General features: G+C 51.1%; 1 non-coding gene across 1 annotated transcript; it reads left to right on the top strand.

The window, feature by feature from the left end:
- Window positions 1–8,567: 8,567 nt before the first annotated feature.
- Window positions 8,568–8,641, top strand: TRNAT-AGU (transfer RNA threonine (anticodon AGU)). The gene has a single exon. It is a non-coding gene; the product is annotated as a tRNA-Thr (tRNA).
- Window positions 8,642–25,864: the final 17,223 nt, after the last annotated feature.

Genomic DNA, 25,864 nt, shown 5'->3' with positions numbered 1-25,864 from the left:
ATGGTGTTTGTACCCGAACATGATCCATTTCTTAAGTGAAGGGATCTTAAGTCTTGCAAAACTCCCTTCATGCACCATGGCTTGTGTGGTCATCCAGTGGTGGCAGCTGGAAGGACCTGCAATCCCCTGGGCTGCCTAGAAAGGCAGTCCACCTGCGGAGCTTCCCCAGGCCCACTGCATGCCCAGGGGCAGCAGGACATTTTAGGGCTCGTCAGTGTTGGGCCAGGGAGGACCAAGGGACCCACCATGGGCTGGATAAAGCAACACCATGGGCCACACATGGGCTGTATTTTGCCCACCCCTGAGTTAAGATGTCACAAGAACTGTTCCAAAGTGGGGAGTTGGAGCTAAGATGCAGCAGAGGCAACTTTGATTTAGTGATCACAATAGAGGCGACAGCAGCTTTGCTGAGGTGCTGTCCTGGAGGCCTCCCTAAGTGGCACGTGAGCTGGGATTGCTCTGGCTGGGAGAGCCCCCAGGGCAGGATGTCCTTCAGGGTTGAGAGTAAAGCTTGCCCAGGCTTCAGGCTCCATCATTTTGGGCAAGGAAGAGAGTAACAGAGGACAGGAGTCAGTGACTCTCGAGCTCAGGGGCCCCCCACATCCTGGTGAGGAAGACAAACTTCAGCAATGTCAGTTCAGCCCTCATTCTTTAAACTTTCAGACTCATTTCTTGTTGGGGGAAAATGTTGCTTCTGACAGCCTCCTCCCTCTTCCCCTCACGAATGGTGCAATTTTCTTTCCCCATCTCTGGCCAGCACTCAAGCTGGCATGTGGGTTTGTCAGGACGGGATGCTTCCGCCACAGGGTGACCAGCAGGACCAGGACTTGTCTCTCACCAGGCCTGCACCTGTGCCCAGTGCTTTATGCGCCCCTGCTAGGCCATGGTCCTCTTCCCCTGCCAGATACAGGGACTATGCAAACCCTCTCCCTCTGCCCCGTCTCCCTGCAGTGCAGGGCACACTGTCACTGAGAAACACACTTGACTTGTTTTCTAATCTCACTGAATGCTTTTGGTGCCTGAGTCCTGTCATGGTACCGTGCTTGTGTCCCTGTGTCCACCTTGGCACCAGGGCTAACCCCAGACCCTGCCCAGCGGGGATTTGCTGCCTGAGCTCCCCTCACTGCTGTTGCTTCAAACCAAAACATGATGGCACCTTTGGGAAGCAGAGCTGCTGGCCAGGGTTGCGCTTGACAAAGGACATGGGCAAGTGCCCATCCTCATGCAGAAGACAAGTCCAGACAAGGTGCAAATGGCTTGATTGCTGCACCTGAGGTAAGAAGGAGTTAAGCTCTGAGCTGACTCCCTGCTCCTTCCTATTGTGTGAGGCAGGAGCTTCAGTTTTTGACAGACAGACATTTACCCAATTAATTGCTGCAGCACACCAGCACCTCACCTCTAGTGCTGCTTGGGGCCAGAGAACTTGCATCCTTTGATATTTCCACTGTTCACGTAGTGAGACCCAGACACTCAGGCGAGGGCCAGCTCACAGCATGGTGGCAGCCACACATTTTTTTGGAAAGAAAAAGATACAAAAGACAGACATATCCATGGTGTTGGGTTTGCTATCAAGACCAAGGTGGCCTTCCAGATGTTGAACTGTCTGGTTGGCAACAAGGAGCATTTTCAACCAAACAACAGACAGCATGCAACAGTCATCAGTACATACACCCAGCCCCTTGATTCAGATGACAGAACAAAAATATTCTATGCTAAACTCAACCAAGTCCTGTTATCTCTCCCCAAAGATGATCAGGTAATTCTTGGTGATTTCAATACGGGAGTGGGGAAGGACTCTGAGATATGAAAAGGAGCACTTGGAAAGGATGGGGTGCGGAAGATCGATCCCAATGGATTTCTTCTCCAGCAAGTGTTTGGAACATGATCACATCGACACAAACTCCTTATTCCACCATGGCAACAGGTGAGACACACCCAGGCAGGGGCATGCACTGGGGCACAAACAGTAGCACAGATTTGTGCTGCTACATTTTGTGATGCTATAAAGGCAAACTGCTGCTCGCGTGGACCCTGCCTGAGATTTTACTGCAGAGCTAATTAGGCTGCTCCATGGTAAGCATCTGGCGTAGATGCTCCCACTGTATCACATGATGATCATTAAGTATGATGTTAGTGTTGTGTACGGTATTGGTGATGTTCTTCTGACGGTTGTTTTATGGCTGGTAAAGTTAGTCCTGTGGTAATTGGTTCAATTTTTTCTTTTTACATGCTTTTTTCTTGATGCATGCTGTATTAAATCCTTTGTAGTCTTGCCCTGGAGTTCCCCTGCTGATCAGAGGGCTCCAGCTGTGGGAATTGCCTGCATGGGGAGCTGGGGTGAACCAGGGACACCACTGGCTGCAGCAGGTAGTTCCCATCTTCCTATACCTCCTCCCTCCTCACTGCCTCCCCACCTCCTCAGTGTCCCCCTTGGCCTGTACAGTGAAAAAAAAATCTCACTGTGCACAGGGGGAGTTTAAAACCCCCACAGCACCCCAGGCGGAGGATAGTAAACCCAGTGCTATTTGGGACTTTATTCTTTTTAGTAATCAATTTCTTCTTTTCAGTTTACTAGCTTGGATTTTGCTTTCCACCTCAGGTAGAAGGCTATAATCTTCCTTTCTTAAGAGCCCAAGGGATTGTTCTCCACACGCTTTGAGAAGTTATTGTTTCCACTCAAGGCTTTTTGAATTTGTGTGTAGCCAGAACTGAACATTTCATTGCATTGTATGGAGCAAGAACTTAAACAAAGACAAACACTGTGAGCAGGATTTGAATCCATGTGGCAGAAATCCCATTGGATTTCAAGTCCAACACCTTAACCTCTCAGCCATCACAGCTCAGTCAGATGACAAAGAACCCCAACCCATGGAAAAGAGAAAGACCAGAGGTAGAAGACAGCAGTGATGACAATGAATGATGAAGAAAAGCCTCGCTCCAAGTCCAGAATCTGGAAACAAAATCTATCACTCTGGCCACGGAGCAACTTTGTGTCCATTTGGTTACACAGGCAGCAATCTTGCTGTCCTCAGCCAGAGATGCTGCTTCTCATGGGGGCAAAGACAGAGTTCTCTGCTGTCACTTCACTTTGTGGCGGTCGAGCAGTAAGGCCGTGGGCTGGGGCTATGGCCAGTAGCCCCGGACGGTCAGGTGGGTACTTTTGCACGATGGAGTAGAATTAGGCACGGACTCGTAGCGGTTGAACAAAGAAAACTTTACTTACACCGTCGATGGTCACAGTGCAGGCAGAAAACTTGCTTGAGTTGCAGTTACAAGCAGAGAAACTGGCGGCTCCAATAAAACCGGGAGCAAAAGACCGAGAGCTCTAATAATGAAATGAGAGTCCGTAAGGTGACTCGACGAGCGCGCAGGGTAGGGATACGTCTGGGAATCGTCGAGACGGGGCGTTATTGGTGGCTGATCAGACCGCCAAATTCTTCTCTGAGACACACGCGGAGTTTGCTAGGCTCCACAGTGTGCTCAGAGCTCTTCACGAGATGGATGCGGCGTCCTCCAACTTGGGCGGAAACTGTTCTGACCTTTTATATGGCTAGCAAGCCAATCACTAGCCGCCACGTAGGAATAATTTAGAATCAGCCAATAGTGGGACACTAATTTGCATATGGGTGGCGGGAACTCTTTTTGCACCGGAGTTTTCTCTCTGCAGCTGAGAATTCCACCATGCAAAGAAAGCCCTATGTGGCGGGAAAAATTCCACTGTGCCGAGGCGCACACAATCATTGGGTTATGACACACTTCAGTGCTCTCTCTCAGACCAGGATGACAAGCATCCAGAAAACCTCTGCTTTGTTTGCACAGATATTTGTTGGACTCCAACAGCAGGTGAACATGTGAAATGTCTTCCTGTTGCACCTGAAGACACCCAAGGAGAGACAGGGCCCTGGATGTGTGGAGGGCAGAGGAGCTAAAGGAGCTGGGCAAGGGAGAGCATGTCTAGGTCAGAGTTTCTCAATGGTGGGCAACAGAGTAGGCTCCTGCAGCAGTGGAGGGTGCCTTGCTGCCCCCACTGCCAGATGGCACCCTCACAGGATCTGGAAAACTCCAGGAGAAACACCTGAGCCCACTATGATTTGGAGATGCAGCCTTCGGAGGTGGGGTCATGTGCACTGACATTGCACCATCAGATCACAAACAACGGTTTTCTTGTTCCCCGTGGTTCTCCAGACCTCTCTGGAAGCGTGTGTCCTGTTTCCTGCCCAGAGGGATTTTTGTTCCCTCCCAACTCCCACATGTCACAACCAAATTAAGTAGTGCCCATGTCACAAGCAAGTAAAACCATTCAAAACAGTTTTTTTCTGCACTAGGTTAACTAAGGGTTAACAATAATGATAGTAACCGCTTTTTTGCTGCGCATGTCAAAAAGAAATTTATTGCTGCGCCACTAACAGAGATAAAACTTAGCCTTCTGTGCTGTACATAAATCATTATAATTGGTCAAAGAAAACAAGGAGTAACCCTATGATAACACCCTAGCGAAGACCGCTAGATAATTGGCGATTCTAATTAAATTTATGACGTGGTGAAAAGCAATTGGCTATTACACAAATAAAACCTGTCTTCACTTCCGTGAAGAGTGGGAGACCTCCGCACACACACCTGAAAAACCTCTGAATGTATGCGTGAGAGTAACTGACAAATTGATCACTTGTCAGTTTCCCCCGTCTTGACCCAATTCTCAGACGTAAATTGACAACCTGCCAGCCCGACCATTTCTCTGCTCGACCACCAAACTCTTATGCAGACTGACCTACGACCTACAAACTTTAAGCTATAACTAACCAAATATCTTTGACCTCCGTCCTTCACCACCTTGACAGCGTGAGTAAATAATCTTGCTTTATAACTGATAAGCGTCCGCCTAATTAATTCCACTCCAAGCGTCACAAATACCCGCCTGACGGCCTTCTAAGGCCCCGGACCCTTATCTGCCCAGGTGGGAGTCAGGGAGAGCTGCTGGCCGGCTGCCCTGGGTCCCGACACCACAAAGCCTGGTTGGCGCTTAAAGGCGATTTCAGGGTATGAGGGTTTCTTTTGACAGCCTCTGTTCTCCTGCAAAACTAGTCTCCTTCAATGGAGTGAATGAGGAAGCAATCTTTACTGCAAGTCTCCAATTATGAATACTTTTAGCAAATCTTGGAGTATTGCTATCCAATACAGAATCATGCACACAAATACACATACGTGCATTTCATACGTGTATAGACTTCATGATCTAAGTAGAAATAAGCAGTCTTACAAACTAAAATCTTTACATCTTGAAAAATTCTAGAGCCGCCCAGCTTGTTGGGGATGTGTTACTCAGATTTGAAGAAAGGCAAGGATTTCTTAGGGCAATATCTTACATTGGAACAACTTCATAGCTGAGACAGGGAAACCACCTTTTGAGTCTTTAGACAGTCTTCCTTAGATCAAGAATATCCTGCATTGGAAAGCTTGTCTAGCTCTATCCCAACTATGCAGCAGGTGTAGTGAGATAGAGCACCCTGAGAGATCCTTGCCTCCCACATCATCTCTGTACCATCACGACTACATCACTCTTACACTATGAAATCTGAAGACTAAGTACTAAGAGGCATTAGATTTTCACTTCGGTTTGCAGGTGGGAACCGCAGCAAGGGACACGAGAGGGTGTCATATCACAGGGAACGGAGCCCTTTTCCATCCCACTCCTTTTATCCTCCTTTCATCTGACATTACCAGACAGACCTTTGACAACCTGGGGGAGAAAGGAGATGATCTACATCATCCTGTTGGCTAAGATAGAGGATGCTAACCTGAACACTTAATTAACATTTCATGTCCTAACACTGGCTCCTCTTTTAAAGATACCTCTTTTACCCCTGACTCAGTTTGTATTCTACTTCCCTTTGCCTCATTTCCTAATATGGCCTAACTTACACATAACACAGCTAAAAGCTGACAAGAGCTGGTATACTACAGCTGACAGGACTGTGGCTGAAGAGAAAGGTCTTTGCCCTCACACCCTATTCATCAGTCTTTACTTCGCCCTCCCTGCCTTCAATGCAAACAGGCAGAGCCTCTTCCCACCCCACACCATGGAGGGACACCACTAGCCAAGCAGCCACAGCCCTGATCGCTGCCTGCACTCCCATCCCAAGGAGGCAGGTGATGACATGTGCTTGCAGCGCCCACCACAGCCTTCCTCTCACATGCTGACAAAGGGGAGAAGCCAGGAGATAACCCAGTCCCTCGGGCTGGGAGACTGTGCTGCTGCATTTCATTGGGAGCTTAATATGTTGTGAGTTCAGCAACAACGCTCTGGGCACTCCTGGGCTGAACTAGCAGTTATTTCTTATTATAACTCTCTGGGATCATATCCAGGGTGGATCTCAACAATTGCCTCAGTAGATGTATGCAGATCTTGTACTTGCTCTGCCTCTGACTTGGCCCAGTGCAGTCCGGTGCAGAGAGAGGAACCAAGAAATGTCTCTGGCTCCTCAGGGCAGAGAACGTGGAGTCCCTAGTGCTGCAAAACTGCCACAAGCAAAGCGAACCCTGCAGTGCTGAGCATGAGGGCGTTAGCCGTAAAGGGACAGTGCAAGGAAAACACAACAAGGCACAACAGAGCTGCTTCTGCAGAAGGAGCGTGGCTCAGAGCAGAAGCAGAAAGAGCCCAGGCAGGTCCCCGTAGGATGCCAAGGTGAGGCAAGGGGAATTTTGGGAAGAAACCTGAAAGGCAGATGGTGCGGGTCTAGACACGTGCAAAAGCATGAATACGGTCCAAGAGCAGAGCCCCCAGCTATGCTCACCTCACACCAGCTGAGGAAGGCCCTGAAAACCCATCCCTCTTCTGACAAGTCACAGACCCAAGCATGCTCTCATTGCACCAGGACACCCCCACATGTTTCCAGCCCTTGACACTCCTCTCTCCACCTACATGGACACAGAGGTCTCTCTACCACAGCCCCAACATGGCCAGGAAGAGCACCCAGAAAGTCCTTCTGTAGGAGCAGCTTCCCCTTGTATACATGGGGTTGACATACCACCCGAAACTCCCCAGCGGCATACATGGGGGTGACCTGGGGAGCAAAAAAGCCCATAGGCATCCATGGGGTTGACATGCCGCCCGAAACAAGACTTAAAGCATGGACTGGCAACCTTTTACAAGCCATGGGCCAGAACAACTTGTTTCCAGTCCAGTGTGGACTCTGTGGCTGAAGCAGCATGTCAGTGGCAGGGGGCTTCTCCCTGCCCATGCCAGGACCAGGCAAGTGCCAATAATGAATCAGCTCTATGGAGTCAGCGTCTCCTCTGAGTCGTGAGGTTGGAAAGGACCATCGTCTTCTACTCCTACATCCTGCACAAATGCAGGGTGTGCTGGATGAAACCCGCCCTTCTCCAGGCACTACCCTGCCTCTGATGAAACAGAGCCCACAGGGGCCCTGGGCACCTTGTTCCCTGGCCCTGCTGTTATGACGGGGTTGCGGAGCGTCTGTCTCAGTGCCCAGTGCAGACGGCAGCCTATGCAGTGGGGGAGAAACTTCTCCCTCCTGTCTATGGCAAGCTGTCCAAAATCACTGACTGTCCTCACGTGCCTCCTGAACTTTCTCCAAGCCAACCTCACCTGGTTCTCCCAGCCTTTCCTCATATGGCTGCATTTCATCTCCTTTATGCTTGTGACTTACCTTCAACCCAGCCTGCTTCAGAGACAGGACGGTCCCCTCTTCGATGGTGGGACAGTATGGCTACACTGGCAGAAGGCAGGGCAGGGTAATACTTGGGAAAGTAACTCATGCAGGGAGGCAGAAGCTTTCTGGCCTCAGCTGACTTCATAAGAAGCTACGCCTGTGTTGATGAAGGAAGCCATCTTCTGAGGAAAGCCTGGTGAAGAAGAGCCGTACATCATGTTGTGGCTGCTGCAAGGTATTGCCTGGAAATAGCAGCCCTCAGTGGCTTGCTCGAGTGAGGACTAACCCACTTGTCTGCCTTGGGGACCAGGTTGCAACTTCTGTTGCTGGTCGAGGCACACCATATTATGACACTATCAAATCCCTCACACCAACTCCTGGTGCCTTTTGTGACGACACGCTCCTGTGAAGTTACAGCTCCTGTGAAGTTCACTCCTGTGAAACCTGAGCCAGCGCTTCATCCTCCATCAAGTCACAGGAATGGGCCACTCTGTGATTTATGCCAGATGTGAGGGCAACACCACGAGCATGCATGGCTTCTTGAGGATACTGCCCGGCTTTGGAGCATGGATTCAGGAACGTGCGCCTTGTGCAGGGGCCTGGGAGGAGGGAACCGCTTAGCAGAGAGGAGACAGCAGGGCCCTGCTGGCACTGGGTGTGCAGCTGCCAGGTTGGGCTGAAGTCATGTTGACTCCCAGGGTCCAGGCCCTGAGTAAACCCCAGGCCCTGGGGTCAGGTCAGGTCAGGTCAGGTCAGGTCTGAAGACCTTGCCTCAAACCCAGGCCACCTGCCCCCACCACTAACTTCTTTAACTTGCGAGAAACACTGCTGTCTTAATTCCCAGGGCAAACTAGTGCTATTCACAGCTCTGGAGTGGGTAAATAGGCTTCATATGTGGGCACTGTGGCTTAGTTGGTGAAAGCACCTGTTCAGTAAATAGGGGATCCTGGGTTCAAATCCCAGTAGTGCCTGTTTTTTTTTTCTCACCACAACACAAGGTTTCCTACTGTTAAAACAGGATTGAACCTGGAGTCAATACTAGCTTCCTGGCTCCATCTTCCCACCCCTTGGGACTTTGATTGACAGCTAAACCTGTCTCTAATTAACAAGAAATGGGGTCTGCCAAGAGGTAGGTCAAGTGCCGTATTTGCGGTGGGGAAGGATCAGAAAGAGTGGGATCCCTTCCCTGTTTCTAAATGGAACTGCAGCCCTGTGCAATGTAAACCCCCATTCTTCATAGGAAATCCATGGGTCTGAATTTTTTCTACTTGTCAAGAGACTGTCTCATGTTTTAAAGGTTGTCTTTGGTTGATGCAGGAAGACCCAAGTGAAATTCATCTTGTAACCCGCATGGCAGCCCAATAGTTGCCACCCCTGCCCAATATCAGGGATAGTGTGGTAAGAATGGGGCAGGGCTTCCAGCCAGCACCAATTTACTTTCCAGCCGGCCCCTGCTTCCCACAGAGCAGCCCGTGGTCCCAAGAAGGTCTAACACTTAACTGATTTAACTATTTACACTTTATTTACAAAACAAGAATAATAGGAAAGGTCATTTACAAGTGAACTTCAATCACATAACCAGAATCACAAAACAAACCAGAATGCATTAGTCAACCCTTGACTCAAGAACCGCAGGTAGGGTAACTGGCAGCTTTCAGCCACTGCTGAGATGCTCCCACAAGGGAGCAAGGTGGTCACTCCCAGCAGCTCCAACAGGCTTCCCAATAAGTGACAGACTGCAACAGGTTAAGCTCTTCTGGTCTGCAGCAATCAAATTGTATCAAAACCCAACCCCCAAAAGAGGCTGAAGGGTGACCCTCCCTGGCAACCAAAAAGGCAAGCAACAAGCAACAGAGTAGGCTCCTGCAGCAGTCAGCATGACCCAAGCACAAAGCTCAGGGACTCCGTTGGATGACAATCAGCTGCAGAATAAGGGACAGGACTGAGTTCCCTCTGAGGCAGTCAGTGGCAGAGGGTCAGCAGCACAGGCAGCTCCCAGGGGTCATTGCTCTAAACCCCTGCTGCAGATGACTGGCCGGGCAGACTACATGCCTCGCGGCTCACCACTCCCGCTCCGAGCGCCAGCCTGTGCCCCGAGCTCCTGGGGACCCTCCTCCTGGTGCTCTGCTGCTCCTCAGGATCTCAGTGCCTTGCCTGCTGCTGTCCCGCTTCCCCAGGGAAGGTGAGGGGTTTCCTCCACTCACCGGCCCAGCTCCCTGCTTCAGATAAGGATGCCGCCTGTGCTCCTGGCTGCTACTTCTCTGCAGTGGAGTGGGAAGCTGACTGCCACCCCTATCCTCTGGGACACCCGGCACATCCAGCACACTGCGATGGGGCTTTGGGGCACCAGCTCTCTGCCCCAAGCCCTGGCCGTGGCTCCCTCTCTGCTGCAGGGCTGGAGGCACGGCCACCTGCCCCTGCACCTTCTTCCAGGGCCTTCGAGGCTCTTCAGAGAGGTCTCTCTGCTCCCTCTGCCGGGTCAGCGCACCCCAGCTCTTCTTGGGCCTCCTGCATTGTTCCCCGGAGTCATGTCAGCAGCTCCCATGCCAGTTCGGCTGCTGCTTTTATCCCCTCCGGCAGTCCCCACCTGGCTTGCAAACCGGCCAGCAAGGGCTCAGGGTGGCTGGCCCCCAACCCTGGCCATGCAAATGAGGAGATTGAAAACCCCTTCTTTTGACTGGCTTCTCCTTTTCCACAGGGCAGGGCTCCCCTGCTCCACCCTTGGGGTCGCTCCGAATTCACCCCACCGTTTCTAGCCCAGGGTAAGTATCTCAAGCCAAATCTGGTGAGCCCACATTGGCAGTCTCTTAAAAGCTAGATTCCAGTAGCAGCACTGACAGCCCGAATCCAGATCCCAGAGGCATCATTTCTCAAAGAGGCCTTCTGGTTTGGACTTTTCCAAATGCATTTAATGGGTCACAATTCAAGAACGGGTAGGAAACCACCGTGGAGAAAAGTCATCTACAAATGGACTGAGAGAGAAAGAGCAGTTGAAGGAGAGACTGAGTCTTTCTGACACCTTGTTTATGAAAGGGAAAAGGGAGGACCCAAGCCACTGCAGGCCAGTGAGTTTGACCTCAATCCTGAAGTAAATAATCAAAGAATCCATAGCAGACAGGCTAGCACAAGGCAGTATGCTGAAGGACAGCCAGCCTTTGCCCTGGTCTCCCACAAAGTCCTCATGAAAAAATTGGCAAAATGTGGCCTCAAGTCCTTTCAAGTCCAGTGGAGAGGTAACTGGCTCCGAGGTAGGACCCAGAGCGTATTGATTGACAGAACTGAGTCATCATGGCAGAGGGAGACCAGTGGTGTCCCTCAGGGTTCAGTCCTCAGACCATTGCTTTTCAACATGTTCATCAACGATTTGCATTCGGGTATTAAAAGCAAACTAGCAAACTATTAAAGCAAACTATTAAACGCAAAGTTTGCGGACAACAAATGATGTCATTCGTTGTCATTTAATACGTAGAAATGTAAAGTAGCTCTATCTGGGGAGAAATAATCCACAACACACTTACAGGCTGGGCAGTGGTAGGCTTGCTAGCACAAAATCTCAACATGACCTGGGTGTTGTGACAGACTACAGAATGAACGTGAGCCCCCAGTGCAATGCCGTAGCTGGCAGAGCTAATCAAACACTGGTGTACTTCTACCGAGGCATCTCCAGCAAAGCTAAGGATGTCATCCTCCTGCTCTACTCAGATCTGGTGAGACTGCAGCTGGAGTACTGCATCCAGGTCTGGGCGCCGCACTTCAGGAAGGCTGTGGAGAAGCTTGAGAGAGAGCAAAGGAGGAGCACATGCATGATTAGAGGCCTAGAGAACAGGTCATATGAGGAGAGGCTGAAAAACTTGGGACTGTTCAGCCTGGAGAAGAGAAGGCTCAGAGGGGAGGTGGTGGCAGCCTATAATTATATCGGAGCGTACATCAGGGTCTGGGGGAGCATCTGTTCACCAAGGCCCCCTGGGGAGGACAAGAAATAATGGGCACAAGCTGATTAAACATCACTTCAGGCTAGACATAAGGAAAAACTTCTGTACAAGTTGAGTACCGAGGGTTTGGAACAGGTTCCCCCAAGATGTGGTACAGTTACCCACCCTGGTGATCTTGAAAAAGTGTCTTGATGTCCATCTTGCTGGGGGCATCTGATCCCAGTGGTCTTTCCTGCCCAAGTGCAGGGGGGCTGCACCCCATGATCTGTAAGGTCCCTTCCATCCCCTAACAACTATGAAACTATAAAACTATGAAACCATCAAGCTCCAAGACCAACTGCCAAGACCACCTGCCATGCCCAGCTGGTAAGCCCTGCACATGGAGGAGGACTTTGGGGGACGGGGGCACTGAGCGCCAGAGGTGCACGAGCAGGTGCAGGTGGCCCATGAGCAGCAAAGGAATCTGGCTTCCTAAGTTCAAGAGAGGCATGTTGTCCTTCTTGAGAGCACGGTGGTCACCCAGGAGCTGCTTCTAGAGCATGCAGCATCTGGATCACAGCTTCCTAGACAGTAAAACCTGGAGGCTGCAAGAGGGAGAGGAACAGTGCAAAATACCCTAGTCTGATTTGGTTTGCTCTGCCTTTCAGCATCCTCTGTCTAGCACTGAGACACACAATACTGAGCAAGAGGGATCTATGGGCTGACCCAATAAATGGCAGTTTTTAGGAAGTGGCAGTCAAATCAGCTCAGTCCCAGTGGCCCAATGTAGAAGTCTCTAGACTTCTTTGCCATAGGTTGTGGGTTCAAAGCCCACCTATCAGTAAAATGACTTAACTTGTAACCAGGGTGCAGGTCAGCTCGACTCAAAAAGCTAAGTATTAACCAGGTTACTGGTAAAACAAAGGTATATCCATAAGCATAGTGAGCTCAAAATGCTGGCCTGGTGCTCAAACGGTTTAAGGATCTGTGAGTTGAAAGAAAGAACTAAAAAAAAAAAAAGTCTAAGACCTATGACTGGGGCTTAGATGCCTGCACCTCCGAGGCTGTTTAGGATGTCTTGGTAGATCACTCAAGTCTACAGTGGTTGACAGCAAAGTAAGTTTAAATCCCTTGATGCTCCCTCAATTAGCTCCTTAAGGGAGTCTTTATAGATTCATAGATGTTAGGGTTGGAAGGGACCTCAATAGATCATTGAGTCTGACCCCCTGCATAAGCAGGAAAGAGTGCTGGGTCTAGATGACCCCAGCTAGATACTCGTCTAACCTCCTCTTGAAAACCCCCAGGTAGGGGAGAGCACCACCTCCCTTGGGAGCCCGTTCCAGACCTTGGCCACTGGAACTGTGAAGAAGTTCTTCCTAATGTCCAATCTAAATCTGCTCTCTGCTAGGTTGTGGCCATTGTTTCTTGCAACCCCTGGGGGTGCCTTGGTGAATAAATACTCACCAATTCCCTTCTGTGCCCCTGTGATGAACTTATAGGCAGCCACAAGGTTGCCTCTCAACCTTCTTTTGCGGAGGCTGAAAAGGTCCAGTTTCTCTAGTCTCTCCTCGTAGGGCTTGGTCTGCAGGCCCTTGACCATACGAGTTGCCCTTCTCTGGACCCTCTCCAGGTTATCCGCATCCTTCTTGAAGCGTGGTGCCCAGAATTGCACGCAGTACTCCAACTGTGGTCTGACCAGCGCCCGATAGAGGGGAAGTATCACCTCCTTGGACCTATTCGTCATGCATCTGCTGATGCACGATAAAGTGCCATTGGCTTTTCTGATGACTTCGTCACACTGCCGACTCATGTTCATCTTGGAGTCTACTAGGACTCCAAGATCCCTTTCCACTTCCGTGCCACCCAGCAGGTCATTCCCTAGGCTGTAGGTGTGCTGGACATTTTTCCTCCCTAGGTGCAGCACTTTGCATTTCTCCTTGTTGAACTGCATCCTGTTGTTTTCTGCCCACTTGTCCAACCTATCCAGGTCTGCCTGCAGCTGTTCCCTGCCCTCCGGCGTGTCCACATCTCCCCATAGCTTTGTGTCATCTGCAAACTTGGACAGAGTACATTTCACTCCCTCGTCCAAGTCACTGATGAAGACATTAAAGAGTATCGGTCCAAGGACCGAGCCCTGCGGGACCCCACTGCCCACACCCTTCCAGGTCGAAACCAACCCATCCACCACGACTCTCTGGGTGCAACCCTCTAGCCAATTTGCCACCCACCGGACTGTGTAGTCATCCACGTCACAGCCTCTTAACTTGTTCACCAGTATGGGGTGAGATACCGTATCAAAGGCCTTCCTGAAGTCTAAGTATACGACATCCACCCCTCCTCCTGTGTCCAGGCGTTTCGTAACCTGGTCATAAAAAGAGACTAGATTGGTCAGGCACGATCTGCCTGCCACGAACCTGTGCTGGTTTCCCCTCAGCGTAATTTATCCTGCCGGGCTCTCACAAATGTGAGCCTTGATAATTTTTTTCAAAGAGTTTGCCAAGGATGGAGGTGAGACTGACTGGCCTATAGTTGTCCGGGTCCTCCTTCCTCCCCTTCTTGAAAATGGGGACCACATTGGCCCTTTTCCAGTCCTCTGGGACTTGGCTCGTGCGCCACGAGCGTTCGAATATTCCCGCCAGTGGCTCTGCAATGATGTCGGCCAGTGCCTTCAGCACCCTGGGATGGAGCTCATCCGGGCCTGCCGACTTAAAGGCATCCAGTTCTTCCAAGTGACTCTGCACCATCTCAGGGTCTACGTATGGAAGTTTGGCGCCTTGCTGCTGCCTCTCTACAACCCCAGTGAGAAACTTGTCGTGCCCCTCACTTAGGAACACTGAGGCAAAGAACTCGTTGAGGAGTTCAGCCTTGTCCCCTCTGTCCGTCACCAATTGTTTCTGCCCATTTAGCAGGGGTCCTATTCCACCCTGGGCCTTCCTTTTACTCCCTATATATCTAAAAAAAAATTTCTTGTTGTCTTTTACTTGGGTTGCCATCCTCAGCTCCATGGTAGCTTTGGCCCGTCTAACTGCCTCCCTACAAGCACGAGCAGAGGAGGTATATTCATCTTTGGTGATCTCTCCCTGTTTCCACTTTTTATGTGCTCCCCTTTTGGCCCTTAGGCTGCCCTGGATTTCTGCGGTCAGCCAGGGAAGCCTCCTGGCCCCTCTCCCTCTTTTGCCTCGCTCGGGGATTGTCTTGCTTTGTGCCCGAAGGATCGTTTCCTTAAGGCACAGCCACCCTTCTTGGGCTCCCATCCCTTCAAAACACCTACTCTGCAGTGCGTCCTTGACTAATCGCCTGAGTTCATTGAGATCAGCTTTCCTAAAGTCTAGCACTTTCACCCTACTAGTTACCTTACCCACTCGACGTCTTATGTTGAATTCTATTATTAGGTGATCACTGTCCCCCAAATGGCTACCGATCTGAAGGTCCGCTACCATGTCATCCCCCGTTGCCAATACTAGATCCAGTATGGCATTCCCCCTAGTGGGACCGTGTACCTCCTGTGTCAGGTGGAGGTCCTGTACACAGGTTAGGAACCTGCGTGAGCGATGGGACTTTGCTGTCTGCGTCTCCCAGCAGATGTCCGGGTTTTTTAGGTCCCCCATGACTACCGCCTCTTTAGCTTTTATGGTCTCCGAGAGTTGCCTCAGGAGCCCCGAATCTCTTTCTTCCCCTTGATGTGGGGGTCTGTAGCAGACCCCTACCACCAAATCCCTTTCTCCTTGCCCCCCATGTAGCCTAACCCACAATCCTTCTACTTCCTCATCCTTGGATTCCGTCTTGATGAGGGTTGATGTATATTGCTCACTGACATAAAGCGCAACCCCCCCCCTTTCTTCCCCACCCTGTCCTTTCTGTACAATCTATAGCCCTCAATATGTACCGCCCAGTTGTGGGAAGAATCCCACCAGGTTTCTGTTAGCCCCACTAAGTCATAGGTGTTTAGTGCAAGCAGGAGTGCTAGTTCATCCTGCTTGTTCCCCATGCTCCTAGCATTAGTATATAGGCACTTGAGCCCTGTGACTGGTGCCTTTGGTGCCCCCCCGCTCCGAGTCCCAAGGGGCCCATTCTTTCTTACCTTCTCGTTTCTTACCTGTGCCGTAGTGCTGGTCTCCCCATGGCTTTCAGGTTTCCAATGCTCTCTTTCTTCAGGCTGGGCTGTCCTTGTGGGTGCCACATGGTTTGGTGGTCCACAGCTTCCCCCGCCCTCGTACTCCCCTCCCCCCGACGAGCCTAGTTTAAAGCCCGCCGGAGGAGATCCGCCAACCTAGAAGAGAACACACGCTTACCTTTGGGGGACAGGTGAAGCCCATCCCAACTGAGCATGTCCCTTGTCGTGATGTGCGGGTCGTTGTCCAGGAAGCCGAAGCCTGCCTCGAGACACCACTGCCGAAGCCGCCAGTTGGTCTCTCTGATGCAGTTCTCCTGCCGTCTTCCTCGTCTGGTCACTGGTAGGATGGAAGAGAATACCACCTGTGCACCGAACTCCCTCAGCACGCCACCCAGAGCACTGTAGTCCGCCATCAGGTGATCGGGGGTTCTCCTGGCCGCATCATTAGTACCCACATGGACTAGGACCATGGGGTAGTAATCGGTGGGCTTGATCCTGGCCTGGATTACCTCCGTCACATCCCAAATCTTTGCTCCGGGCAGGCAGTATACCTCTCGTGCTGAGGGGTCCTAGCGACAGATGGGTCCTTCCGTACCTCTCAGGATGGAGTCGCCTATGACGAGCACTCGTCGCCTCCTCCTCTGGGTCCTCGTGGATCTCTTGACCTGTTCAGAGTGTGAAGAATGTGGTGTTTCTTCTTACCCAAGGGTTTCCTCCTCCCCTTCCATCTCCTGCAGGGTCGCCAGGGCCTCGTACCTGTTCACCAGTCTGACTGGAGAAGCTGGTACCGGTTCGCTGCGAGCTGCTCCGGTTCTGGCTGTGACCGTCTGCCATTCTGCTGTGGAGGGTATTCCCCGGGGTGCTTCTTCCTTCGGTGCCTGGTCCTGCAGGGAAAGGAAATAACTGTCAATTTCATCCTCCGCCTCCCTGATCCCCCTCAGCCTGCTAACCTCCTCCCGGAGCTCCCTCACCTGCGCCTCCAGAGCCCTAAGACGGGCACCTGCCGGACAGGTGTGGGGGCCCCCAATCTCTGCCCCCCCGGCCCTGCTGGGGATCCCCCACAGGCCAGGAGGTAGGGGGAGGTAGGGGGACATCAGCTCCCCCATGGGAGTGTATGTTGGCTCAACATTTCTTTGTTCTTGCCTGGAGCGCTGTGAACAGTTCTGGCCTCTGTGTTTTAAAACTGAAAGGGAGAAGTTAGAAATGGTCCACAGGTGGGCAGCAAAGATGGTCCAAGACTTGGAAAGCAAATCTTACAGTGAGAGGCTGTAGAAGCTAGGGCATATGATAGCAGTCTTGAAGTACTAGCAGGGCTGCCATAAAGAAGGAAAGCACCTTATTTTCTCTTGCTGCAGACAGGAGGGTGCAGGCCAATGGTCTGAAGCTGACAGGGGAGCACAGCCGACCCCAAGCAGATCATGCTAGTGAGGTCACGGGGAGCCCATACACCGACTGAGACTGAGGATGGGGCTGACTGCTCTCCCAGTGGGAAAAGGAACGGGAAGTAGGGAAGGAGGATCCATAAAGAGCTCCGCGAGGTCAGAGCAGTATGCCTGGAGTTGGAGAACAGAATAGGGTGGATGGAGGGCACAAGCAGTGGCTGCAGAGCAGCAAGGTGGGAAGAGAGGTGGGTGGGATCAAGGCAGGTGGAATCCCAAAAGGGGGGATCAGGGTAGGGGAACAGTCCCCACACCCCAAGCTAAGGAGCTATGTCCCCTGAGAGCCAAAGAGCTATGGGGCTCTGGGGAAAAATACATGGTGACAGGGGTCACGAACTGTACAAAAAATCCCCGAGGCTCCCCTACACAGGACACAGAGCACCACGCAGCACGGTGCACTGGTTTACTGTGACTTGAGGGACAGCCCATGGCCGTCTTTGTGAAGCAGTCCCCAGAACTCAGGGACTCCCCCTGGCCTCTCAGTTGGACACTGACTGTTTGTCACCATCCTTTTAGCTATGTGGAGCTGCTCTGGGCACTTTTGCCCCCTCCCTGGCAATGGCTTTCTATAGCACCTGGTGGTGATGCCTGCCAAAGGTGGAGACCCTGGTACCACCAAGCAGGATGTCCAGCTCTTGATGTCCCCTAGGGCCAGGCACTGAAGAGACCCAGCCCCCAGCAGAATTTCATAGATTTCGTAGACATTCGGGCTGAAATGGAACCCGGAGGATCATCGAGTGCAGCCCCATGCCCAGGGGCTGGAAGTCAGCAGGGATCATAGGATCCCAGCAAGATAAACATCCATATGTGTCTTGAAGGTGTTCAAAGTGGGTGCTTGAACCACCTCCGGCGGCAGTCTATTCCAAACCTTGGGGGCTCAGACAGTAAAGAAGTTCTTCCTTATGTCCAACCTGAATTGGTCGCGGCGGAGTTTGTGACCGCTTGATCTTGTCACCCCTTGGGGCGCTCTGGTGAACAGACATTCCTCCAGATCCTGGTGAACACCCCTGATAAACTTATAGGTGGCCACCAGATCGCCCCTGAGCCTGCGCTTTTCCTTGCTGAAGAGTACCATGGCTCTCAGCCTCTCATCATAAGGTCTGTTTTCCTGACCTCTGATCATGCGCGTGACTCTCCTCTGCACTCTCTCAAGCTTCTCCACATCCTTTTTGAATTGTGAAGCCCAAAACTGGATACAGTACTCCACCTGCGGCTTCACCAAGGCCAAGTACAATGGGAGAATGACGTCCCGGGATTTGCTTCAGACCACTCAAGAATTTGCTTTTGTGCCCGAGGTTCCCAGGCACTGCCGTACAAATCCATTCCCTACTTGTTGAATCCATCATCCCTCGTGGTCTGTCAAAGGGCACGTGTTGAAAACCCCGGCCATGCTGCTTTCCACTGAGAGCTCTTGTAGGATGAGAGAAGCAGCATTTCTTTTCTGCCGCGCTCCGTCTCCCTCCTTGTTCCCGGTGCCTATTCCAGGCGGGCCTACCGACAGACTCGGGGGAGACAGCCAGACACCCTCCAGAGGCTGGCAGTGCCAAGTCAGGCTCTTTCTTTGCATTGAGAAACCCCCTGAGTGCAGTTCTCAATTCCTATGAACACAACAGGGAATGTTTCAAAGGATCTGAAGAAGGGATGAAGGAAAGGTACAAAATGTATGAGCACTTTCCCAAACTGAGGGAAGTCAAATCAAATCAGAAAGTAGCCAGCTTCCTTTTCCTGTGGTGTCACCATAATTTGCCACTGGGCATCCTGCCTTGGAGCTTCCTGCAGCTCCTCTTTCTTGAGGCAACAGCCATCCTCCTGCTTGAAATCCCCGTCTGGGAGCAGTCTAGTGAGAATCTCTAGGGCTAGGAGACTAAAAATGAGGACCTGTGAATGAATGCCAGCCACATGTGAAAAGAAATCCTGGCAGCTGAGAGCTTCACTGCTGAGTCTGGCAACTGCAGGAGTTACCCTGCATGGTGGCCCCAAGCAAGGGAGCAAGATGCACCTTCTCCTTTCTCTCAGGACACTTTCCATGCAGCAGTGTCCTTTCACTGCTGACTATGTCCAAGGCTGGTCAAACATGCCAAAGTCAGACAGGGTTGGGGAAAGGGTGCTGGGCAGGTAGATCCAGGCGAGAGCTTGATGGGCCCCAGACAGTCTTTCTGAGAAAGACCCCACAGCTCAGGGCCTCCTCTTGACTTCTCTGTCACACACGCTCCCCTAGGGCAGGGTTTGGGCCTCAACCTTGCAAGTGGGAAGGAAGCCAGGGATGAAGGCTGTGCCTTTTCCCAGGGTTTCACTTTTGTTTCTCAACAAGGAGCATCAAAGGAAAGAAACTGCAGGAAGAGCAAAGGAGAGGGAAGGTTAAGGAGGGAACTGAGCTAAGCCACCTCTTTGCAAAATAGGCAGCACTATAGGAGTCTCAGGAGTAGCTTTGGCTGAGACTTACCATATTTCTAGTTCGAAATAGAGGACACCAGTCACGGGGGGAGGAGGGGGTACATGACTGTAGGGGCAGTGATATGCTGGTGCCCTCCCCCTGCACATTCCCTTGCCTCTCACTCCCAAGTTACAGCCCCTAGGGCAAGCCCCTAGGGCAAGCCTGGAAGCTGAGCAGAGCAAAATCCCGAACATTTGATAATATTTAAAAAACAAAACAAAACTAACCTCCCAGATGGAGATGGAAAGAACCAGAAAGAGGACATGTCTGGGAAATCCTGGACGTATGATAACCCTGCTTCAGAGAGGGTTGGGCTCACTTTTCTTGGGATTTTCTTCATTTCTAGCACACTGAAAGTGCTGTTGAAATGATCTAGATGAGCAATTCTCTGCCCATGGTAGGGGTTTTTCTGAGATCCTTTTAATAGTGACACATCACCATTAATTGTAGGAATACCTGCACATAATTCACAAGATATATCTCAAGATTTCAAAGAGGAAATGAGTGTCAAGAAACACGCTCGACTGTGCTAGTCTTTCTGAATGCTGACAGTCAGTAAGTTTAGTGACAGTTTGCAACCCTGAGCAGGACTCATCATGGCCTTGCCCTACACCTGGACAGCATTCAATCAGACAAAGGCCTGGGTCAACAGGAAGGTGAGAGAGGACTAGATCACTCCAAGCATAGATCCCAGTACCTGCACAGTGAGCTTCAAGTGGGGGAGAGTCAAAGGGGAGCAGACGAAGAGAGGGGATGTAGCTCAGTGGTAGAGCGCATGCTTTCCGAATATGAAGTCCTGAGATGTCTCCATTTTTTCCTGTGGGCAGAGGCTGGACAGGAGGTCTCTCCAAACCAGGGCTGGACAAAATATGGCCCCTTGGATGGATCTGGCCTGTGGAGGGTCTGTATCCCACCCATGGGGCACCTTTGGACCCACCTGGTCCAGCTGCTACTTGGCCGTGGCATGTCCTGCTGCTCCTGGGCAGGCAACAGGCCTCCATGGCTGGACTGCTTTTCTAGGCAACCTGAGCAGTGGTGCCTCTTTCTGGCTGCCATTGCCACTGGCCCAAGCCCTGTGGTACTGGTGGGGACCTGCAACTCTTTCAGATTTACCCATCTGACTGAGCAGCAGCAGCAGCAATGTCACCCAGCAGAAACTGCTGCTCAGCATGGGGGGAAGCAGCCCCTCCCTGTCACTGCTGCTGGGCAGTACTCCTTGCAGCTGCCTGTAGCCACACTGCACTGGGCTGCCCTGTGGCTGCTTTGCACTGTTACCACTGCTGCACTGGGCAGCCCAGAGGTGGCAGTGATAGAGATGTAGGGCTTTGGGTGTCTGCAGTGAGAACTGCCTGTCTGAGACGGCTGGAGCCGACTTGAGGAGGATTGCTGATTACGCGGCCGTCAGACGGGCTGGTGGATGGAGAGGCGGGACACAGCTTATTGGTTGCAAAATAACTTTAACTTTAACTTTACTTACGCCGCTGGTGGCCGCAACGCAGGTGGTAAGGTTGCTCACGTAGTTACAGGTAATGAGTTGCTTGCGTAGTTACAGGTAACTGGCAACAAAACGAGCCGGCGAGTTTGTAGACAGAAACGAGCATGCAGAATGAAGGATACATCGGGAACAGACGGTGACGGGGAGATGTTTGAGGATGGCCAGTCTGCCAGCTTTTCTCTGCCACGTGGCAAAGTTCTCCGTACTCTACCATGTGCTCAGAGCTCTCCGACTTGGGCGGAAGCTGCACGGATTTTTATACATTTAGAGTAGCCAATAGCAGACTGCCAGGTGGGAATAGCTAATGAGGCAGAACGTACCAAATTTGAAAGTAACTGTGGTTATTCAGGGCAGTTCTATTGTGACAGGGGCACTCAACTCATTTGGTTATGACATGCCCCCTTGACCATGTCACAATAGACAAGGGAATTAGGTTACAAGTAATTTTTGTCTAGGAACTCGTTGTCTTTACAAGGTTCAAGTGGTAAATGGGTATATACATAAGCAGATACCTTTATAAATCGATCTTTAACAAACTGTAAAATACAACAACCCAAACATATAACAATGACTATTGGTAAACACAAGGTAATAATAGGAGTTAACAAGTGTATCAACCAGGATGACGTGTCCCATCCTATCCAACTAAAAATGTCGGCTAACCATCCTTTCCCAATTCTGGCAATTTTATTGGTGTCTGCGGCAACTTGTTTTATGTGGTCGAGTTGCTCTTCTAATGGAATAGTAACGTTGGGTATGCTAATACAACAGTATTCCTTAGACAGGTTAAGAAACTGACAAACGCCTCCCTGGTGTAACAAAATTGCGTCGAGGGCTAAGCGGTTTTGCATGGTCATATGTGATGTAGCTTGTAGTTGTTGGTTCAATAACCATAGGGACGTTTCGGTACTATTGGCTAGAATCTCAACTTGTTCAGCTAACTCGGCGATAGCGACTCTCGCTTTGCCTATCCCTACTCCCCACGCAAAAAGATCTTCAAGCGCCCACGCCAAATGTTGGCTGAATCGCTCACCCCGTGTCAACTTACTCCACACTGGAACGTGTCGCTTGTGGCGACGGAGTACGGCTGGGCTATTCGGGTGAGCTGCATTAACACTTAAAGGAGGGCAGAGCATTACTGTACTCAAAAAACATTGGACACCTGTTAGGGTAGCTGGGAGGTTAGTATAAAGCTGCCCATCCGAGCAGACCCATAGCTTCCCTATAGGGGCTGGCGTATTGATCAGTGCACAGCTTTGATCTTTCCATCTGATTAAAGCTACCTCATGAGGGAGATCGACTGTGTTGGCGGGGACGGCGTAACCATGGCACCATTGACTAAATCTAGCCACGATTAAGATGGGGTAAAAGTATGAGCACCAGTCTTGGGCATCCGATATGTTGATGGCTAGTGACTCATCCCAAGAAACTAGAGATCGGGACCGCTGAAGGACGGATGGAACTGGGCCAGACTCATCTCGTGCCCTCGTTTTGTTCGGGCCTGGTGGAAAAGCTAAGTACCATGTTGGCGTGATGGCTGTGGGGTTCCAGGTTAATGAATTATCATCCCTGGACCACTTTATTCCTTTTGGGTTAATCCCCCACGGTATTTCTGAACACGCAATGTTATAGAAGAGCCGAATGGGGGCAGGTGGAAACATAGCCTCCGATCTGCAGACAGAGCAGTTCATTTTAGCTAGGGTTAAGTTACTTGGCCAGGAATACCGGTAATAGACAGTGTGTTGGCGCTGGGAATATATAAAAGAATGTTGAGTTATCGTAATATTGGGGTTCGAATTGGTGTTCCGGGCTTTAAACCACTTATCAACATTAAGAGGATATACAAACAGGGTTAACACCGGGTCGTTAACAGAAAAAGGTAGGCATAAACATGCGGTGAGTCCTGACTTTCCACTATCTCCCGTAAGGTTCGCCCAGAGTGATAAAAGGGACAAAACCGAGTTAGATGTTGTGAAGTCAGTCCCGTTTGCTGAGGAACCTGTCGGGAACAGCAGGAATAGGGTGACTACCCCGCTCGCAACATACAAGTAGGCGGCCATCGCTGCGTTGACTTGGATGTGCTGTGGTTTGGTGCTCAGTGGATCTCGTGATCGAGCAGCTGTAGATTGCTGCTTCATCACCGCCAGGCCTGCAAAGAAACAAAAGAAACAAAAGAAAACCGTAATTGGGTTCACTATGAGGAAACTGGGTGAACGGCGGAACGGCGAGTCAACCAGTTGTGGTGAACGATAATGGGGGGACGATCGGGCTTTTCTTCTAACAGGATGGAATAGGTATTGGGATACTGTTCCGACCGTTGAACTGTTCCCTTGTAGACTTGTGGATGAGATTGACGAGGGTGCGGTATCGAGACCCACACTAACTCATCTGGTTGGAATTTAGGTTCCCAGGGTAGAGGTTTTTTGGGATTAGCCTCGTCCAATAGTGGCTTTGCAGTGTTCAGCGAAATGAGGACGTCATGATTGTGCTTAGTCCAGTTTTTGTACGTTCCTCCCCCTCTGAGGCGAAGTTGTTCTTTGTATAAGCTGATGTGTCTTTCCACGACGCCGTTGGACTGTGGGTGGTATGGCAGATGGAGATGCCATGCGATGTTGTGAAGACGGGCAAATTTTTCCAGGGCATTAGAGTTAAACGGGGGTGCTCCGTCAGACTGAATTTCATGAGGAGGTTGCCAGGTGGCAAATGCAGCGGTTAAGGCGGAGACAACGGCAGTGGCGTTGCTTTTCCATAAGGGAATGTCCTGTAACTGGCGCGTTCCCAAATCAACAATGACTAATCCCTTACTTGGCGGTTTGGACCCCGGGAGGGGCTCGAGCAGATCTATTTGCCAGACTTTTCCCGCCTAGAACTGCGAGGGGTTGAAAGCTCCAAGCTGATGTTTGGTTCAATGGCACTTCTCTTTGGCACATATCTCACAGGCTTGTGCTACCTTTTCCCAATTGCGTCGAACTCCATACGAGGTGAGCTCTGTAGTGGCTTGGTGCCAGCGTCGATGGCCAGCCCGCGGTCCCGGGTGACCCCAATTCTCATGAAGCCACGGGAGGAATGGGCTTACTTCAGGACCAGGGGTGGTGGTGATGGGCAAAACTACATCGGTCCGGGATGGATCTTCCAAGAGTTTGTCGATAACCTCATGCACTGGGTCGGTGTCAGAGCGGTGTGACTTGGTATGCTTAACCAGTGGGAGCCGTGTAAATTTAGTCAAAGTTTCCCAGATGTCTTCCCAATTACTTAGATTTTCCATGGAAAGGGCTGTACTGGTAAGGATCTTATAGATGTACTGTGAGTCGATTACGATGATTGGGACTGGAAGTGTATCATTGTGGTGCATCAGACAGTGTTGCAGTACCTTAAGGAATCCCAACAGTTCACATTTTTGAACAGAGTTGTCATCTGGGTGGGCCCAGAGTATTTCCACGTCGTGGCAGGCCTTACAATAGTACCCGTAGCCTCCGCCATGTCGGGAGGTTCCATCCGAGGCCATCCAGGCCAGGGCGGAGGTTCCATACAGCGTTGGGAGTTTTTCCTCATCCCCCGGGCTAGGGTCGGGTGTTATGTCTTCAAATTTCCAGCAGCACCAGCTGTAATGATGGGTGAGTACCAACGTGTTCCACGTCTTAGGTTCTCCTTGAAAATGCGGGTCAACTTTTTCTGCATCTAGCAAAGGCAACAAAGTGGCAGCGGGAGCACGGAGCGTTCCGTGCCCCCTTCAATGGCTCCACTAGCTATCCAGCTAGGAGGATTTTTCCTACGGCTCCAAACCGGTGTTGTGCTGCTTGAAGAGTCTTATGGGCAGTGTATACCAGTTCATTGCGAGGGTTGTGCGCGACAGCCCACACGTGGTTAGTGGTGAACCCAAGAGTCACGATTAATGGTTCACTAAGGTTGATTGCGTGGAGCTGCATACCCTTGACAGCGGCTAACAGGCGATGCAGGTTCCGCTGATCCCCTTCCGTCCAAGGTGTGGATTTTCGGGACTTGTCACGGACCTGTTGCTGTAACTTAGTGAGGAGCATTAGATGGCTGGAGTTAACAGTGCCGGTACCAATTTAAGTGACCCAAAAGCTGCTGAAAATGTCTTTTAGTTACGGGCAGGGGTTTCTTTAATGGGTTGATGTCGAGACCATCATGCGAGATTCTGTGGCGGATGGGGCCAACGAATCGGGTGCTGAGGAACGTGATGTCATCTACGCGATGCAGGCATGACTTTTCCTCGTTGATCGTCCATCCCACACCTTGAAGGTGGGCGACTAGTTGGTTGACTATGCTGGTAACGATGGAGCAATCATGGCCCATAATAGCGATGTCATCAACATAACTCCAGATTCTTAATTCCTCTTCTGATGGAAGGGTGTGTGAGGCACGAAAGTTCTTTAAGGTATTGTTCATAGCACCAGTGGCCAACGATGGGGCGTTGCGGCATCCCTGCGGGCAGACCATCCATCTGTACATGGTGCCCTCGATGCACATATTCAACACTCCTTCAGGGTCAGCAATTGGAATCGAGAAGAACATGTTCTTTAAGTCCAGTGTGACCCCGACCCATTCATCTCGCTGGAATTGGGCCATTTCGGACATACATTGTGGTAGGGTAGAAGGGTTGGGTTGCTGAAGTACTTGACACCTTTTGTTGGCCTCCCTGTAATCGATGACTAGCCGGGCTTCGTCGGGTTTTCCAGGTTTTGCGACTCCCCACCCCGGTGATTGGTAGGTGCTAGCAGTTACTGGTTTGATGCAACCCCGTTGCTCGAGTCGTCGCAGGAGGTCGGTGAGGGACCCT

This window comes from Alligator mississippiensis, chromosome 3, assembly GCF_030867095.1.
Source record: "Alligator mississippiensis isolate rAllMis1 chromosome 3, rAllMis1, whole genome shotgun sequence".
NCBI classification, from domain to species: Eukaryota; Metazoa; Chordata; order Crocodylia; family Alligatoridae; genus Alligator; species Alligator mississippiensis.
This window is presented reverse-complemented; position numbering and strand designations above follow the sequence as displayed.